This window comes from Ailuropoda melanoleuca, chromosome 3 (genome assembly GCF_002007445.2).
Source record: "Ailuropoda melanoleuca isolate Jingjing chromosome 3, ASM200744v2, whole genome shotgun sequence".
Lineage (NCBI taxonomy): Eukaryota > Metazoa > Chordata > Mammalia > Carnivora > Ursidae > Ailuropoda > Ailuropoda melanoleuca.
The window spans coordinates 72,221,047-72,226,795 of NC_048220.1; the positions used below are offsets into that span (position 1 = coordinate 72,221,047).

Consider the following 5,749-nt stretch of genomic DNA (forward strand, 5'->3'; position numbering starts at 1 on the left):
AGTGATGCTTATTAAGGAGGGCACATACTGCATGGTGCACTGGGTGTTATACACAAATAATGAATCATGGAACACTCCATCAAAAACTAAGGATGTACTGTATGGTGACTAATATAACATAATAAAAATTATTAATAAATTAATTAATTTAAAATAATAAAATACTGCAAAAATTACCAGGGTGGAACAAAATCCACTTTTTTGTTTTTGTTTTTAATTAGGCAACAATTCATTCAGAGATAAGCATGGAAATGAGGAAATTAGGTCAACTCATATGACATATTTTCTTTTTGCATTCTTACCTTTGTTGTTATTATTTTTTTAGATGCAGTGGCCTGGGTAATGAAGTACAGGCTTTTCCCTGCCACAGCTCTACCCTATGGCTTAAATTATTTTTTTTAAAAACTCTGCTTGCATATAATTATATATATATAAATATTATATTATATATATACACATAAGCACACTTATATAAACATGTATATATATTTATACATATGTGCATGTATATATGAACAAACCATATATATACATCTTTATATACATATATGTATGTTTATATATGTATGTACATGGTTGTAAATATAATACTCATATAGGAGAGCTGAATGAGAAAGTGTTTTTTCTGAGCTACGCAGTACCAGAATACAAAAAGGGAACTTTGTCTCTGATTCTTATGTCAGCATTGATTTAAGGGAGAGAAGAATGCTTTTTGTAACTTGGGAACAACTTTTTACATATGGTTACACTTAACAAATCGGTTTTTCTTTGCTATAATTTATTTAAAAATAAATTGTGGAGAAATGCTCTGAAAATGAAACTCTTCTTTTAGGCAAACTGGAAAACATTCCAAGTGCTATTCATGTAAAATGATAGACCCGTTTTGTCTCTGATTTACTGGAACAAATATGACAAGTCACTTGATGTCCCTTTAGCCTTAGAATATTCAGCTGGAAATGGAGATACTAATCTTGATGTAATTCAGAGAATTGTTAACGTCTATTACTGACATCATATAGATTTATAACACATTTACATATGTACACTGTAGTGGCAAAAATAAAAAGAAAATATTTTGTCTGATATTCTCATGTTGAATCTAGACACAAAGAAACATTGATTTTTAGAAAAATTTGGATTCTTCAGTAAACAACCAGTGAATATTTTGAGAAATATCTAAAGATTTTACAGATTCCTGGCAAATTGACTGTAGCCTCCATCACTACCTTCAATTGTGGTAAAATTGCCAATCTCCTGGGGGCATGTCTCTTCTCCTTGGTGTCTCTTAGAACTGTTCACAGGCCCTTTCTTCAAACTTTCTTCCTTCAATTCCTGTGAAGTTGTACTTAGTGTTTTCTCCCACTGACTCATGCTTTCTTCATTTCCTGTTTCAGCTCCTCTTCTCCCTTCTGCTACATAAATGAGGCCCTCTGCCAAGTTTCCAGTCTCTTTCTATATAATTTCTCCCTCATTGTTTTCATATACTCCTAGGGCTTCAAATATTACAACCAAGTTGAAAAAGTTTTAACCCATTTCTTCAGCAGCAGACCTCTCTTATGGTTCTAGTTCCAAGGTCAGCTCCCCATCCATGAGCTCCTATATGCATCCTATGTAGTATTTCTGGCATCCAGAACTTTCTGATTACGCAGGTCTTGTGGAATATCCCTTCCTTGGTGCATTTCCTTCCATATTCTCCTCTCGAATACCAATCACCTCTCTAATTAAAACCTTTAGCTCCAGCACTTTTCTTCTCTACTGTTTTCTTCATTACAGCTAGAATCAAGAGTCATTTCCTTTTTCTTCATTTATCTGAAATTGCATCCATTCTTGAAATCTCACCTTAAAGCCCAGTTTTTCTTCAAACTCTTTCATGATTCCCCCTAGCCCTTCCATCTTATTTTAGTCGTTAATGTAACAATGTGAATGGCAAGTCATGGGCTTTGATTATACCCATCTCACATACATGAAATCTAAGGCTCAAAGAGAGAAAGGCCCAAAGTCACCTAATTAGTTGGTAACAGAACAGGGTTTTGAAATCAGGTTATATGACTTAAAATTCATTCTTATCTGCAATAAGACTTCTGTCAGTATTGTCTTTTCTCTAACATATTAGTGTCACTACTATGGCACTTATCTTGTATTTCCATTCTTTCCTATTCCTACTTGGTGTAGAAACTTCTTGAGATTAGAACTGTTGCTTGATTCATTCACTTAACAAATGTTTTTGTCTATTTTCTACCTGACAAAACATGAAGACCTAGGCATACAGTGCTAACTTGCCAGCTTTAGCAAATAAATACCTGTTTCCCGCGTAAATTATACTGTTTCAGCAGATCCTAATAATTATTAACAAACTATGAATACACGCTATTTTAATTTTAACACTATTAATAATCTTCAGTAGGTCTAAGACTTTATGAGTCTGGTTATTTAAAACATAACATATCCGATCATGATATTTGGGTTTTGGAAGATATAAGGATTTGCTTTCAAAGGAATATCCTTGTATATCCAGAGGGGCAGGCAATTTTTATATACCCTTTAAATATTAGATAAAGTTCAAAATGGGTGGTGTGTTTAACAGTATAGAAATTCACAGACTGAGTTCAGAAGTGATTATGTACATACGTGCTTATATTTGAGACATAATAGGCTTAGGTTTCCTGAGATTAATAAAAGGTAGTGGAGTCAGTGGCTCAAATGTTCAATAAAAACCACAGCTGTTTAACTTGGGGAAAATGAAGGTATGCTGTTGCCTCCTAGATATTCTAAATGACCTAAGCTCCACCTAAACTGTGTCCATGGACAGCTGGGGCGGAGCAGATGGTGTCAGCCTGGGCACCAGGCTCAAGTAGGCAGTATATATTAGTCCCAAGTAGTTGGTAGATCTGAAACTGTGAATCTGTCTACGAAGTTCAGCATATCCTCGATGGCTAAACAATTTATGCCTCAAGAGCAGATACTATGAGGGAAAAAAAAAGTCATTATGTCCAAAGCAGTTGGTATGCTTATGTTGTCAGTCTGTCATTAGTGGTCAATCTGTCCAGAGTGAGCTACATGCCTGGGCCATATATATGCATCATCAATGTATCTAAATTGGTCAGTGCATTTGGGAGATATGTTTGCCTGGAATTGTCAGTAATTCTGGCTTGGCCAGCTGTTATTGATGCCTTTATGTTTCTTTCATACTTTATTTTGTTTTTTGGGGGGAGAGGTGGCTCAAAGAAGTCCATCTCCTGATTGAAAGTGAGTGTCAGATGGAGGTTAGGGTGAGTGGACCCACTGGTGTCTGTGGGGAGTCTGGCTCTGGCCACATAAGCAATGTCCCTCATATGTGGACAGTCCCCCTAAGAAATTGCTCAAGTCCCATGGCAAAAGGAATCTGTACCGTTATAACCAGTCTCAGTCCCAGGACATCTAAAGGTTGGAATGGAAAGCCAGGGCTACCACAGAGATCAGGACCCAGGCTGAGTTCCTCGTAACCTAGTTAGCAGTGTTCCTTTTTTATCATCATCATCTCCGATTTTTTGCTCTTAACCTCATACAGTCCTTTGTCTCTCTGAATGACATGTGCCTTTTGCAGCCCCAGCCACTGCCCTTCCTTTGGGCTATTTCTGTAAATGGAAGAAATTATATTCTTCCTATTATCTTCAAAAATAACTTAGGGATGATTTAAAAGTTTTATTTGGGTATGGTTTTCACAGAAAAAAGGGGAGGGGTTGTGTTAATTGCCTATCATTAGCTCAAAAAAAAAAAAAAAACGAACCCACCAAAAAACCCCTACAGGTTTATAATATACTATAGAAGATGGAAAGTGAGAGTGATGTTTAAACAGAGTTTTAAGTATTATAGGAGATGGAAATGAGAGTCATATTTAAACTGAGTTTTAATTGATGAACAAGAGTATGTCAAATCAAAGGGATGGGGGTTGATGTGTAGAAAGAGAATAAACAGTATGAGGAATTGAGAGTCAGTTTGGCTCTGTTTAGGAATAAATCTTAGAGATTGGCGGATTTCTGAGGGAGATGGGAAAGTTACTCTGGGTTTGGTAATGTGGGGTTTTTCAAAGGAGGTTAAGGAGTCTTGAATTTGTCAGAAGGTTGATGGCATTACGATGTCATTACGAACAAGGGGTGTATAATTGGCTCTGCCTTTGAATCATCTTCTGTGTGCAGATGGAGCAAGTAGCGGCAGGGAGACCAGTGCAAAGGACCTTTTAGTGGTATTGTAGTATCTCAGACTATTACAGTGGCAAAGGAATTGGAGAGAAATCTCTGTATTCAAGAGGTATTCGGCATTATAACTAAAGCCATTTGATTATTTGTAGGGACTGAGGAAAATAGATGAATACATTTTGGCCTTAGTAACTGGGTGGATGATGACACCTTTTGTTAAGAGAGAAAACATCAGAAGAGGAAAATGGGTAGAAATGGGGGAAAATGTTTAGCTTTAAGTTTGTTAAACTCACCAATAAGCAGCTGTCTCTCTGAATCTCGAGGCAGGGGCTAAGTCTGGGCTGAAAGCTCAGCTGAATGCTGCTGGTGTAAAGAGGCCACTTCAGCGTTGGGGTAGAAGAGAGGAGAGTAATGGAGGGAGGAGAGCTGGGCCTGTAGCTCACCTGCATTCAGTGCCTTGCACAGTGCATCTCCATGTGGGTGATATTCAGCAAGTCTAAAATTGATTAAGATTTGGAAAAAAATGAGTAATAACCTCTCATCTCAAGCATCTTCATCATGCAGAGGTAGATTTCTGCAAATTAATTGTTTTAAGTTTTTATTTTAATTCCAGTTATTTAACATGGAGTGTAATATTAGTTTCAGGTGTACAATATAGTGATTCAACACTTCCGTACAACACCTGGTGCTCATCACAAGTGCCGTCCTTAATCCCATCACCTTTCTCTTTATCCCACCCAACTCCCCTCTAGTAACCATCAGTTTGTTCTCCATAGTTACGAGTTTGTTTCTTTTGCCTTCCTCTCTTGTTTTCCCTCTGCTTGTTTGGTTTTTTTCCTTAAATTCCACATATGAATGGAATCATATGTTATTTGTCTCTCACCGACTGACTTATGTCACTTAGCATAACCCATCTTTGTTATTGTATCTATGTTGTTGCAACATAGCTCCATCTATGTTGTTGCAAATGATAAGATTCCGTTCTTTTTTATGGTTGAGTAGTATTCCATTGTGTATATACCCCACAACTTCTGTATCTATTCATCAGTCAATGGACATTTGGGCTGTTTCCATAATTTGGCTACTGTACATAATACTACTATGTCTATTGGGATGCATGTATCCCTTTGAATTAGTGTTTTTGTATTCTTTGGGTAGATACCTTGTAGTGCAATTGCTAGATTATAGGATAGTTCTATTTTTAACTTTTTGAGGAACTTCCATACTGTTTTCCATAGTGACTGCACCAGTTTGCATTCCCACCCACAATGCAAGAGGGTTCCCCTTTCTCCATAGCCTCACCGACAAGTTTTGTTTCTCATGTTGTTGTTTTAAGCCATTCTGAAAGGTGCAAGGTGTTATCTCATTGTAGGTTTGATTTATATATCCCTGATGATGTGTGGAGTTGAGCCACTCTTCATATGTCTGTTGGCCACCTGTATGTCTTCTTTGGGAAAATGTCTATTCATATCTTCTGTTCAATTTTCATTAGATTATTCATTTTTGGGGTGTTGAGTTTTATAAGTTATTTATATATGTTGGATACTAACCCTTTATCCAATATGTCATTTGCA

At 36.7% G+C, this 5,749-nt stretch overlaps 1 long non-coding RNA gene across 1 annotated transcript in view; it reads right to left on the reverse strand.

The window, feature by feature from the left end:
• The window catches only part of LOC105237432, a 10,601-nt gene extending 5,738 nt beyond the window's left edge, over nt 1-4,863 (reverse strand). The window contains exon 1 of the long non-coding RNA XR_856029.3: nt 4,469-4,863. This is a non-coding gene — a long non-coding RNA (uncharacterized LOC105237432). The remainder of the gene's footprint in view (nt 1-4,468) is intronic.
• Between the last annotated feature and the right edge of the window lie 886 nt (nt 4,864-5,749).